The sequence below is a fragment of the Ceratina calcarata genome, unplaced genomic scaffold (assembly GCF_001652005.2).
Source record: "Ceratina calcarata isolate Rehan_Ccalc_2016 unplaced genomic scaffold, ASM165200v1 scaffold368.2, whole genome shotgun sequence".
Taxonomy (NCBI): Eukaryota; Metazoa; Arthropoda; class Insecta; order Hymenoptera; family Apidae; genus Ceratina; species Ceratina calcarata.
In genome coordinates, this window is record NW_017159898.1 from 856,788 (window position 1) to 871,960 (window position 15,173).

The following is a 15,173-nucleotide window of genomic DNA, read 5'->3' on the forward strand; positions in this document are numbered from 1 at the left end:
AAAGAAAAGCGTTGTATAATTATGTAAATAAAATTTACGTCTTAGAATTACTTATTATCGTCTCGAGAATTACGTATGAATCGACTATTCGCGTGAATTTTTCTCAAATCAAAATACAAGAGCGCGGAGAATTATCAGTTTCTGTAAATGTCACTAACAATAAACGCAAACGAAACGAATAGATTCGATATGCGACTGTTCCCATCGAGCAACAAAGAGAGCGTTGTACTTTTCCGAGTGTAAGTTTGGCTTTGCCAGCGAACTGCTTTACGTGCTCGTTCGAGAGTCGTGTGTCTTGTGACGTCACCCGAAGCGCTGGCAACGTCGCCTCGTTCTTTCGGCGACGTTGTCGGCCCATTCTATGTGCCGGAAATTCAAAGCCTTTTCGACTTGACGTTAGATTACTGCTCGTTCCTGTGTATCATTTACATACATGCATTTACGACCTTCGAACGCATTTCGCATTTCTCGATTCGTCCGATCGATGCAAGAGACCTACGTTCAAAGAGACGCTGTTTCATAATGAAAAGTCGTTATATATCTCGGATACGGTTTGATCGTAAAGAGCGGCACGTTGCTCGGAGTGAATAATGCCATTCTGTCACGTCACAAAGCTACGCTAGCCAGAGAAAATCAATCCGGCGCTTCTCTACTAACCTTTTACTCGAAGAGCGTTGCCGCTCGCTACTATCCACGGTGAAAACACCGCGTTCTTCAAGGGTCCGTCGCGATATTGACCCGAGGTTGCGTTAGGTTATTTCTGTTGAGGTTCATGTACCTTTACAGGTGAATTAGTTCAAATTTTTCAAATCGCACGCATCGTGTTTAGATTTTTAATACGTGTCCAAGGTAGTTTCGGATCTAATATTAATTCGCAGATCGATTTTCAACCGTGTCCTTGACCTCATATTGCTGATTTGAACGTCGCATTCGTGTGCGATGTACATGTTCCACGCGACTATTTGCTTAACTTGGGTACTTAAAACCCTATATGTAATGATCCAACTGCGAAATTGGCAAATCAAAATAATTGCTTTTTTGATTAAATGCATTGTTGGAATTAAATATCGATTTTTTTTATATAATAGTTGATTACACGTTTATTTCATTTCTTAATTGTTTCTTTCCCGAATTGTTTTATAGTACATTAGTTAACATAGTAAAATAAAACGACAACGACCCACAAAGATCGCGTGACGAGCCTTCGAAGATATGGCCGATCCTTTAAATCAACCCCCGCGGCGTGTTTACCGTTCGAAATGGACTAAAGGAAGAGGATATGCGCGCGATATACGACCTAATTTAGTACCCTACTAATAACGGTGACGTCACGGTAGCTCGTCTACTCGTTACTAGTCACGGACGGTACGTGACACGAGACCAAACTGTAGAGATGAGTTGGGTGATAATGACGCTTACTCTACATTACGTTATGCGTTACGCTGCACTGTTCCTCGTGACACAACACGCGGTCAGTTTATTCCGTCGCGAATGCTTTATTAAGTATCCATTCTATCCATTTATCGTAAACATGATGAAAAACATACTATTCCATGTTACGGTCTATTTTACTGTCTACCTAGATTATATAATCTGTAACATGTACCCATTTACATTTGTCTTTCGAGAAGTGACGTTTTTACGTTACTTGAGCCCCAACAAAACAAAAAATTGAATACATTTCTTTCATTATGAACGTAACAACAACATTCTGGCTATCCGTTCTTCCGCGTTCAACGCGAACGAACTCGTTACACAACTTAATACATCAGAATTTTACTCCTCGGATCGATAGCTAACGTTAGCCAACTAAGATCGATTCGACTCGGAGACGCGCAAAACGTGAGAAAATGAAAGTATAGCAGCGGAAAGCTTTCGAATCGATCGGCTAACAGCGGTGAGAAAGCCACCCAGTGAAACACAGAGGTCAGTCGTCGCTTCGTAGTCGTTCTTTCTTCCGTCGGAGACTCACGAGATTGCGCGATGATGTCATGTATTCGGTCGAGTTTACGCGTGTTTGTAAACAGCCAGAGGAAACCAGAAAGAAGTAGCCCAGAAAGCTGAACAAAGAGCGAACCGAGTGGGAGTAAGGAGTACGCGTGTGAGAAAGACATGAAGGGAACGGAGGGAAACGAGGGACTAGAGAGAGAGAGAGTAGTACGCCCGTGCCTTGTGTCAGGCACCTTGCCGTTCTGCTGCGCAGCATCTCTCGTCCAGTTCGTTCCTCGAGCCGTACGGCTTCGCCGAGACTCCCTACGCAGTTTCGACCGTCTCGTTTTCTCGTACACGAGCGTGACGTCATGCTGCAAGTTGCACGGGAGTAACCGGCCGTGGAAAGGAAGGGCCAGAGGGGGACAGTTACGTGGGGATAAAGAAAACGAGCGACGGTGCGCGCGCGCACGCGAGAACCGCGCGTCGATGAATTTGCTATTGTATATACATATGTACGTGTATACTCGGTGTTCCAGAGAGTTGGAGTTAAATTTCAAGAGTACTAAAATAGGCGAAAAGGTCTCGTAAAGAAAAGCTCAAATGGGTCACCTTGAGTAGTCGACATTATCATTAATGATATGATCGTCAGTGACCTCAAGATAAATCTGGTTCGAATATTGTCCGGATTTTAGTTGGAAAACGTTTATCAGTGAAACTTTACCTTGGTGAAATATATCCGACATTATCTCTCGGAATAATGTTACAAGAAACTCCTGGATATCTTAATGTATAATTAAACAGTGGTAACGTAACTAACGATAGCGTACGTATAAACGCACATGCATTTCTTTATTGGAACTTTTTTCTTGGTTCCTGCGTTATTTGTGCTCTTGAAGTTTGATCCCAACTTTTTGAAACACCCCGTATATGGATGCACAAGCGGGTTGCATGCAGAATACATGCGGGGTGACACCGACGTGTGTAGCCGTTGGCTGGCTGCTTTTCTCTCTTCACTTCGCTCGCTGAACCGAACCTCCCAACGTAGCAGAACCGGTTCCACACCGTGTGCAAACTTCTTTCAATCCTCCTACCCCTTGTCTTCTTCCTTCGCGTAGTTTCTTTTCGTTTCATGCAGAGACTTCTCCGCCTCCCCCACTATAGCTCTCTCTTTTTTTTCCATTTACATTCAATTCCTGGCCACTCTTGCTTCTATTATGCACTATGCGTGAATCACGAAACTGACCATGATTCACTTTTTTGTACATAAAAATAATTGCAATTAATGTAATATTAATAAAAATTGTAATATCTATTTAATTTATGTGAGAACAAACCAATGAATTTGCCTTCCTGTTAAAGTGAATTGTTTGAAGGCATCAGAAGTGATTTTCCCATACTGTAGATTATGTATAGTGAAAACAAGGTTTTCATCGATACGTTCTACACAGCTACGGAGTCATATTAATTTTCTCATGTATTCTTTGCCTGCGTTACTCTTTAGGGCTTGGCAATAGTTATCATGAAGTCAACGCCGCGTCAGGGCAATGCCACGAAGACGACGACGGTCCGAGCGCATATTGCACCGCGCGGTTAATGGTGTGATTGCGTGACATCGGTGCATACACGCACGCCGCGGGGTTGGCTATACATAACTACTTGTGTGTGGAACATGAAACAGAACAGAACGGAACGAAACCAAATGAAACAGCCCGAACGCGATGTCGCGTGTTCTATGTTGCATTCGCGTGTGTCACGAGTATTACACGCAATCTCTCAACTAAATGGTTTAGAGCACGATATCTTCACAATACATGCGTACACGTACTCTCGTAAGTACGTATTGCTCTTTTCAGTTAATTCCTTACGTTTAATAATTATTTTCAAAGATCTTGAATCGTCGATTATACATGTTAAATTATTTGATGTATGATAGAAACATTACATGGGGAAAATGTACGTACGCTTAATTCTCACGTAATACGCATTGTGCTCCCTCGCATATCCCCATGTGAACTTAGATGGAACGTTGTATACATTTACTTACGTATGTATGTATGCGTTTATATGCGTGTTCTTTTGTCAAGAACTCATGATTCGTGAGAAATCTTTCCACAATAACGCGGTCATACGTCTTGCGGGGAAGAGTGAGTTGGCACTGTTAGCAGTAGAATGCAAGAGCGTTTAAAAATTATTTTCTACTTTTTTCCAATGACGTCCTTTCGTAATAGGAGTTTCGCAGTTGGCGAGTGTACGAATCTACACCTGTGCGAGATCTATTTTCTTATTATCGGATCGAACGAGACGATCGACACGTGAAATTTCCGAGTCAACGGGTCGGTTATCCGCGGCTGGATCTCCATCAGATAGCCGTGAAAGAAAAGAGAAAAAGTATACAAAACAGGAGAGAACGTTAGGTTCGGTTTGCATCCTTTTCTTTGTCTCAGGACGTGGCGCGCCGTTAAAAGCCGGCCAAAGGAGAACACCTGACGTCGTCAGGCGGGCGCGTACCTTGGTGCATACCTGTGGCAGGTGAATCGAGTCAGGTGCCCCAGCAGATGGGTGACTTTACTCGAGAAAGCGTTATAGGAGCAGTCTATCCCATAAATGTGGGTTACCAGATAGACTTAACATCTTCCGTTATAAGTATCTAGTTCAGTTTTAGGGAAACTCCTCTGGCAACAGCGTGGGAAGTATTTCGCGTCCACAGTATCCTAGGTTCATACTGGATTCATGATTGATTTCCGATCAGTTCATTATTTCATGCATTTCATTTGCATTCATTTGCAATTTTAATCGATGAAGTACATAATATATACGAACATTGTAAACACTTTTCTTTTTTTCCTTCCATTTATTAGCGGATAATAAAGCGTGAATTACTTTTAATTGCAAATTCGTCTAATGTTTCGATAATGATATGATGACTGTTGTTGGATGACAGAAGTCTCATTTACAGACACGCAATGGATCGACGGAACATAAGCCAGTATCTTTCAGCTCGACATTTACATTTTTCCCTGAAGATGTATTACTCAGTTCAGGAAGCCAAAAACCACGTTAATGGTCAGTCTGACAGAAGAGGAAACGTTTCCCCTCGTGTTCTTAGTACGTGAAGAACAAATGTGAGGTCCGAACGTCCTTCAAGGTGTTCTTCCCGAGTGGATGGATATAACGAGCTCATCGTTTTTTCCCGAGTCGCACGCACGTAACATGAATTTTTGGCGCATGCAGTCGCGCGTACGAGAGACTATGTACGGTCACGTGTAAAAGTGGAATAGCGAAAACGTGATGCGATTATGCATTCTCTGAACGTTATTTTTTGCTCGGTACAAGCCGACCGTTGTGCACGAATATATATACGTATTGGTTTAACGTTTTGTGGTATTTCTATTAAAAACTTGTTCCGTATGAAATACATAATACATGTACGTGCACGGGTGTATCGCAACGTTTCATTTGTCGGTATCATTCGAGGAGAAGAACCGTAAGATTTGTAATTTTCCTGCCGCAGATATTTTTAACTGATCAAAGTCACATGTATGTACGCTGAATCTTTTCTGATATCGGTTTTTTTTTTAATCGTCCTATAGAACGGCATCGTTCCCTTATCAGTATTATGATAATTGCGATGACGTATTGCATCGTTCGATAACGGACGATTGTCGTAAAGTCTGATTCGTCCGGTTTATCGTGCGCGGCACATATCTAAAAGTTTTTTAAAACTCGTGCAACTCTCGCATGAAGGGAACAACGGGTCGAAGACAGCTGTGATTTCAAACAAGATAACATCTTATTTGGCGTAATTTTTTTTCCCGAAATCTAATCGAACGTCCTCGCAGCTGTTTCTCTTGACCGTTATCGTCCTCTGTATACACCGCGCCGAAAATAAGAATAAATCTAGAGCGTTTTCGGCAAACGTGAACACCGAGGATATCTCCATCGATATTTTTTCCGATCGACCGAGATACAATTTTCGGTAATTATCTTGAAAGTAAAATATATCTCTGACGTCGATAACTTTTAAATATGTTATAGCACCTTTTAGTATTCACGAAAACTATCGGTACAACGTCGAATCGTTGCGTGAATAATGTGCGTCAGCTTAAATGCAAAATAAGATATAAAATGTCCTTTTCACGATCTAAGCCAAGCGAAGTCTAGAAAAATTTCGCATATGCACACAAACTATAAACAGAAAATAAGAATAATGAGTTCTGCTTACTTCAGCAACCAATACTGACGCATACGATACCACACAACCGAGCAATTCAAAGAAGAAATATTGAATAACGGTTCTGACAGGTTTTTATGAATAATCTCGAAAAGCGAAAGAAATAAGTTTTATAAAATAAAATCGAAATAAGAAATGCCCATTTCCTAAACAAAAAATTATACATAATCTTGTAAACAATGCATAAAATGAAGATTCTGGTCATTGCGTAGCAGAAACCCTTAACGCCACGCGATGCGCGAAACTCGCGCTCGAAAGGGAAAACGCGATCGTGACGCGATGGTTTCTCCGCTTTAACGTCGCCGGTCTCAACAGCTGTCATTACGGACAGAGGAGTTATTTGTACGCGCACACGATAACAGTGTTTCGCGTGTAGTACACGCTGATAGCGTGCCGGAATACGAGTTTATTGTCAGACTGACACATCAGCCAATGAGTGACCGCTATTACCACGACACGCAAAAATACAACTTTTCCTTAGTTAGATAAATATTTATGTCACATCGAGGCACTTGAATCATCGTTCATTCTAATTACGTCCGGGAACGACGTACACATGTGTTTTATTTCTCTTTTATTTTTTCTTTACGATTACGCTGTTGTAGAGAAGAACAAAGGCGGAGGAAAAACGGAAAGTGTTAAATTATTATCAGTAATAATAGACGGTATTGAACTATTTAGAAACTTGGTCGGAGAGAGTTGGCTAATGTATTATTATCTGATAGTATGTATTCGATGCTTTCTTCAGAAGACTGATAGTCGTTGCTCACGCACGAAAACGTATTTATACTTATAGGAAATTTCCAAAGTTTATCTACGATTAATGTTTGTGCCAATGATATACGTTTATTGACACGTGGGTTTCGAGCTCGTGCCAGCCGATTCAAATACAGATCATTGAACGTTTCGGAAACCTAATAGCGTATGACATATTGAATAAAGATTTCCAACAAGTTAAACAAAATATCAAAATACTGTCATATGTGGACGTCACAGTCAGTTAGTAAATGAATTTGATCATCGAAGATCATAGTATACTGTAAATTATGTACATAGTCTGGTATTCCATTGAAACATGTCTGTAAATGATAAAGCAGTAAATGATTTATTATCTTGCGGATCGAGTACGCGTTATGTATTTAACTATTATTATCAACGCTTAACTTATCTTTAATTTATCAATTTGTAATTTATATCAAAGAATAACATCATGATACTCGACAATGAATTCACGACTCGCATTTCTCAAGTCCTTCAAGTTTGCTTTCGATTCGATTCGTTAAAAAATACTTTTAACAATCTCTCATAAGTTACGATAAGTGAAATTAAATAACAGAAAATATTTTTCATGAAACTCGTCGATATCGATCCTACCTCCAACTTCTGGAGGAAGACTTATCAGCCTTGGCTCGCACTGGCACTGGAGACGCGTTTTAATAAAAGCATAACCAGAAATAGAGACCGGTTTTCGCATCAAAGTCATGCGCGCCTTCGAGGCGCAGCGCAGCTTGCACGTTTCTAATGTATATTTTGCATAGCGAAAGAAAAGCGGGAAGTAGTGCGAGCATGCAACACGTATTTAAAAGAAACTTTTGCGTCGATTGCGGCTGGAAAGTCACGTTGCCCTCGCGTGTCGATACTGATAAGGTTCCTCAACCCTCTCGCGTCCTGGAGCGAGTCTGTGTGTCGTAGCCAGTAATGATAAGCAGTTTATCGCCGCATATTGCGATACAACAATATACATACGTGGTTGCGCGAGCGCGTATCTAACTGCCTCGAAGGAATGCGGCAATTTAAGAGTAAGGTCGTGGAAAGGTAATTACGAGACTTCTGGTTCCCGTAACACTGCGCATAATGAATCGTTCTCAATTTTCTGAATTACGTTACTTTGAAAATTTAGAGAATAATGTCTTTATCGAAATTTTACTCAGACTGGAGTCAATACAGTGATAACTTTATGTATTTATAGAAAATTCATGTATGCAAGGAACCTAAAAAAATTTTTGAACATGTGTTTATCATAAAAATATAAGATGATAAAATTCACGATAAAAAGACTGTAATTTCCAATTTATATATATCTTATGTAATGAACACTTTTTTATCTTATGATAGGCACCATATGCATGTGTTACCACGTGCGTATCTTATCACACGCTATCTGAAAGATTGTCGTAAAACTGACTACGTTTAGGAAATGCTTTCTGGGTACATTTTTAAATATCTATTAGCTTTTGATATTCATATTTTAACTTAACACTTGCAGGTAGGTAATCGAAAGATACTGGCCCAGATCTTCATAAACTTTATTCAAGCGGGAAATTAAGCAAGTCTTACTCCAGTGACTCGTATCCCGTTACCGCGAATAATTCAGTAACGGGTTCGAACAAGTAATCGCAAGTGCATCAGTGTTCAGTCGAACGCTTATGCGAAAGTACCACAAAAATATATTTAAAAAAGAACGAAGAAATAGATAAAAAATCAATCGTACGTTCGTCATCCAATGAAATAATTTAGACGTATTATCAGACAAGTATTTATATCTATACAAAGTACCAAATAGGTATCGATTCGTCTAGCGTTACTACCGATTTCATATCGTTTCAAGCAAGATAATAAAAAAAATTGATACCAACCACCATAAAATTTCTGTCATATTGAATCGACGATTATGAAATGCAACAGATATACTTCCTGTAGGATATTACGTATAATACTAATCAATAATTTAGTTATTTTTATACATTTCTAAATGTATGAATTGAATATTGTAACATCGAATTGATTAAGTAAATAAGAAGATTGGTAGATTGCAGAATATCGATCCAATTACTAGCAAGACCGCGTTTATTCAAACAGACGATTCGATCAGAGCCGACGATTGTTCACGTATCGATGAAACTCCGTACTCCGTTTGCACGTCGCGACTACCGAGTTCCGTAATTGTGGAATATTTTGCAATTCGTAGATTGGAAGGCGCCTTTCTCGAAAGAACGTCGCCGGCGATGCCGGTCACGTAGGCTCCGTAGTTCCGAGGGTGCCCTGAGCACGCTACGGAATACTAGAATACTAGCGGTGAGAATGCGCAGAGAATACCCGCAACGCGAGTAACCGCTCGCGCGAGCCAAATCGTTATGCCCCTCACGCTTCGACGCGCCAGCGTATGTACCTCTATGTACGTATCTATCCGCTTAAACGTGCCTATGTACCACTACGTAGCTGGCATAATTTCAGACTTTTTCCACCGGTGGAAGTTAACGCACAATTATGATACCGGTGATAAGCAGTTTCGATATTTTTCACATCGCATCGATGCACTCGTACGTTAATTTTTTACCAATGTACACAATTATAAGAAGCGACGTATCAAGTCTCAGCTTTTTACAATTGCATCCTTATAAATGTCTTAAAGGAAAAGTCGTTAGTGTATGAATTCAAGACAGTTTTTCAACTCACGACGGAATTTTGATTTTCAGTTGAACGGACTATTACCTCGCCCACATCGTGAACGATCGCCTAAAGTCTCGTGATCGAGTAAAACCGGTTTGAATGTACCAGTGCTGTAACTAATCAGTGGCGAATCTCAATTATATCTACAGGAATTATATTATCTATCAGATTTCCGTATAATTGCAAGTTATTTAATCGAAAGTTGAATAGGACGATTCGTAAATTTTGAGAGCTGAATCGAGGTAATTAACCCCGATTCGAGGTAAGACACCCTGTATATGGAGCAATCTCTGGTTCCCCACTTTACAGACGTTTTATGGAAACAGTAGTAGGGGTTCTCTTAGTCGGTGTTACTCTTGAATATCGAGAATGCGCAGGTTCGTGATACGTGGGGTGCATTCATAGCACCCAGTACGCGAACTGAATTCGGAATTCCGACGTTTTCAGACCGATTTTTTCTACGCTATTCCATTGAATCTCGCTCTAGTCTTGTATTAATTAATCTTTTCTTTCCCATTAGAGCTACACGTATTCTCTCATAAAATACGAAATTTTATGTTAGTATGAACATGTACTTATGATCATTAAAAGTTGATGTGTCCTTCAAATCGCATTGGACAGTGCTAATAACAGGACTTAAAATTTCCTATATTCAACACGAGTTTTGATACGTCTACATCTGCACAATGAAATTGTGTATTGGCATATCTTTTAAAAATGTAATATTTTGTTAATATTCTATAACTTTTCCATATTTTAACAAAATAAAAATGGATATTATGAATATGGAAAAAATTTTCTCTGCCTCCTGTGAGGTTTGAACTCACGACCCCTGGTTTACGAGACCAGTGCTCTGCCACTGAGCTAAAGAGGCTGACGTTTTTCTCTCTTCTTGCGGAACTCATTTCTCTCGTCTCTCTCATCAAGGCCACATTTTCTTTTCACTATCATTACGATTTAAATCAAAGCGATATCATCGCCAACGTACGTGTATTAACATTGGCAAGGAATATTTTTATAATATAATCGATTATAATTAAAATATTATTTATAATCCTCACATAGAAAGAACTATATAAATGCTATCTAAAACGTTACGAAAAAAATGATAACAGATATCTAAATTTTATAATGTAACGCACGAATATTAATGAGCAGCACGACTAACCATGTAAGTTACTATATTTACATAATGATAATCATTTTTGTACAATGATTACTTAATCGAACTGCATAATATAGTTTCACGTACGCAAGACATCGAGACAAACTACAGTCCAAAACATTCGATCGCGTAAGCATTAACGAATACTTACGTATATATATATATTGTATCAATATACGATCACGAGCACGTAATATACCCATAGAATGACATAACAATTTACGTAATGTGGCTGTATCCACGCATCATAACACTAACACTCTACATACGCGAGTTAATCATCGAAACAAAGTTGCAAAATAATGAACTTGAGCGAGTCTGCAAGATTACTGTACAAGCTCTTGAACTAAAATAGCCTGCACATTGCGCTACGCGATAATGGAACCAGCTGAATTACGTTGACTCCAATTACGTTCGAACCGGGCCGGTTTATACTTCTTTTCGCTAATCGGTAAAACGTTGACAAAACAAAATGCTTGAAATGTCTCGTGTGCAATTATATAATACAACGTTCTTTGAATGACCTAACGTGATTGATAAATAGTATCCTTTCTTTTCTTGATTAGGTGCGCTACAACTTCTGTAGTTTTTTTTCTTGTTTCATTCATAGAAATAAATTTAGAAATAGAACAATGATGTACTGTTGTACACTGCTGATATTTTCCGCGGTTGCAAATACCCGTTCCAAATAAAAAGAAGCATTATTTAAAACGAGCGTACGATCCAATAATACGCGCGATCGAAATGGCCTGAATACATTACTGTTTCCATTTAACAGTCCCTACATCGACAGGAAACATCTTTATGCGTATACGGAGAGGCCCTGTCATGTGTCGATTCAAAAATAGGTTCGACCCAGAAAATCCTGTATATGTATAACGCAAGACAGATGTCAATTGTCACTTCCCGTTTCGCGCGTCCCGATCACAATGAGGAACGCTACGCGGAGATCCCTTCCTGAAAGGACACGTGCAAACTCCTTTTTCCCTTCTAGGCTACGGTGGTAAAGCTGCACGATAAAGGGCAGATGTTTGGGAACCTTCTTAAAGATTTCGGAAGGGAGAGGGTCTCTTTTTCAGGGCCCTTCGCCCTACTCTTTGAGATGCTATAATAAAGGATCCGACCAAACCGTACCTGTGAGCGGCCGTGAGCCCATTGTGCGATTAAGCAGATGTTATCCAGTGAATGCGCAATGTATAATATGAACCGTGAACAAAGGAACGCGATTTTTCTACTTTGGCATCAAAATTTTTGCGCTTTCCTCCGTAAGTGCAGCCCGGAAGACACTAATTTATTCTGCATGTGTAAATTCTTACGAAATCACGGATTCGATCACGAATTTTCATTATTAATTTGAACTTTCATCCAATTGATACAACACAAATATTACGACAGCAATTCCAAACTCAATTTGATACCATCTCATTTTATATTCGCATTCATACTATAGAATAGACGTAACAATGGGTATGCTTCTGCGAATTGCGTTAAGACCGGTGCGTATCACATATGAGTGTCGGAGTTGTAAATCCGTTTCCCGTCGATCTCAGCGCTCAGGGCCGAGGTCAACCAACAGCAGAACGTAGCAGACTCCGATCAGTCTCTACTTTCTGTTTTTATTCACCGCTGGGACTTTTGCCAACGGATTCTATCTCTCAAAGGGGATTAAAGCTATCATGGTAAAATAGCCTCGTTACTAAGTACCGATCCTCTTATATTGACTCTGCCAAATTACTTAATTATGATCATATTATCACTAAATATTTATCGTCTTCGGGCTTCGACAAAATTTTGTTATCTTCAATTGAACAACGAAATAATTAAGAGCGATCATGTTTAAGTAAACTTCGATTGTTTTTCATGAAAATGTATTTAAAGTAAATAAGTTTCATGAATGGGAGAAAACATAAGATCAGATGTTTTTAATTATTCATAGTATGATTTGTGTGTTAAAAACAAGATGAAGTATCGCAATAAGTAATTTGGTTTGTAGGTAAGTATTTCAAACAAATACACATCGCCCCTACAGATTTAAAACTCTAGACACGTCCATGCTCTGAAAACGGGAATTTAAAGCAGACAGGAATGAATCAACGAGATGACGCCTCTGAACGAGTCACTTTTAAATTCCCAGGACCGTCGGTCATAAGACACGTGCGTGCGCGTCAGACGCATTTAACTTCCTAAGTATTTTAAACGAAAGAGGAATTTCTCTGGATATACAAATACACAGACACAAGAAAGAATTTGATGAATAATTTAGATGTTCAAGGCCTAGGTAGCAACTGTCTCAAGTTAAATGATAAATCGTCAAAGACTTTAATAGAGTGGGTTAATTTGAGAAAATCAGGAATCGAGAGGAGCATTAATTGTTCGAATATGTGCATTCAGTAGTTTGGTGCATATGAAAACTAAATTAATCCATTTTTAACCTGATTCATAATAATGGACAATGAAACAAAACATTGTAGATAGTTTTCGATCGAAAAATGGGAAGTTATGGAACAAAACGACCTTTCATACACACTAATCTAATTTAATGTGATCCGTAGTGAGAGGAGTTCTTACGCGGCATCTTTCGAGAAGTTTCCCGTTGGATGAAAGCGGACATGCGCCCAGCAGTATCTCAGGACGTGGTCGTGGTCGAACGATGCGATGGGACGAGGAGCGAGCAACCTCCGTACCGTACCCTTGAACCTAGCAGACGTTCGCGCTGTTGCCGCTTCGTGCAACTATGCCGTGCCGTCTCGTTCGGCCACGCTCGGCTTCCCTCGGCTTTGTGCTTTCTTCGCAAGAATTCCGCGTCCGGCGTCGTTGGTGGCTGGCGCGACGCCGAGCAAGCTGACGTCACGCCACAGCGTTACGCATAGCGTTACGTAAAAAACGTGCTCTTAACATATGTATATATGTATGTATGCCTCCACTTACTACGCGTTGCGATGCACGCTGTACGGAAGAAAAATAGACAGAAAATTTGTAACCACGTACTATCGGGGAAAATACGTTCACTGTTCATTGATTTTTATGATATACGTTAACAGGTTTTTCTTTCGGCGATCATTGGCCTTGTTCTCGATCTAGGTTACTCGATCATCCTTTTCCAGCAAGATTTCCGTGACTGCAAACACGTTGACATCACTTATCTCTAAGAAAAAAGCATATACCGTGAACTTGATCATTGCATTGCTATCGCATTTTGTGATTTTCATCGTGATAAAGTCGTACTATATTAATTAAAGTGTTATCATTGAATTTGTTCAACGAGAAACGGGACTTTTTACTTCTTTTTATATCATAGTAGCACATTGGCCTTGTCGTAATATGTACATAGTACATTCAATACTTGGGCTGTGCTTGAACATGCTTTCTCCACAAGAATTTCATATCTATGTATCTATGTCCTGTACACGTAGGCGACTAGTACAGACAACATTGAGCTGACGTCACGTGCAACGCTGCGCGTAGCGTTACGTAAAAAAACGTGGCTGACGAGTCAGAAAGACATCAGTCTCTTACTATTAAGGCCGTACGATGAATCGGCTCTGTACGGTAAAGCAACGAAGCTGGCATAAGTTCGTTACGATGGGCGATAGCTGACGTAGACTGAAGAATCGTCTTACGGTCTTACGTCTACAACTTAATACGAGAATAACCGTCGAGTACACAACTCGGACATAAGATAATTATAACGATTGTATGAAAAGATTCACTGCACTCTAATCGCTGGACTTAGCGATTGGATCACTCCAAATATAGCTCAAAAACTGTTTAAACAAAAGAAAGAATTGTTAGTTGGAAACTCACATAATTCTGATGACTTTTTCCTAATGAACCAAACAATAATACTTATCAACGAAACATCAGTTTATCGTAAATCGAGACTTAAATTAAAGTCTTCCTTCCTTTACCTCTCCGTTACTCTCACTCTTTCTTTTTCACCGAGTCTATCTCCCGTTCGCACGCTCGTGTGCCATTTACGAGGCAAACCGGTTTACGCTTTTTGCGTGAACCTCGGCTTCGCGAAGAATGTTGATTTTTGCGATATATACCGCTGGGAACCTAACCTACATCATTAACCGGATGAGCTGGCCAGCCGCATTCGAAGTCTCGTTTCCACGCAGACCTTGAGGATTGTCGTCGTGTCATTTTATTTTTCGTTTCCATTATTAACGCGATGCATTCAAGGGTATTCGAGACGAATGTCCACGAGGCTCGTGACGCGAAGAACAAAACGGCTTTCTCGATCTTATAATGCACAAGCCTATTGGTATCGATGAAATGACACGCGCGTAGCGTCATACGTGCGTTCAAAGACAAACTGACGAAAAAAAGATGAAAAATTCAATCACGACGCACCAGGTACGACTTCATGGTCGAGGACAAATATGGCGACAT

The 15,173-nt window shown here is 39.9% G+C and overlaps 1 protein-coding gene and 1 non-coding gene across 4 annotated transcripts in view; both read right to left on the reverse strand.

Moving 5' to 3' along the window:
- LOC108625579 (intracellular protein transport protein USO1) overlaps positions 1-15,173 on the reverse strand; it is a 44,144-nt gene that overhangs the window by 26,136 nt on the left and 2,835 nt on the right. The window lies entirely within an intron of this gene.
- TRNAT-CGU (transfer RNA threonine (anticodon CGU)) lies at positions 10,416-10,487 on the reverse strand. Its single transcript has one exon. It is a non-coding gene; the product is annotated as a tRNA-Thr (tRNA).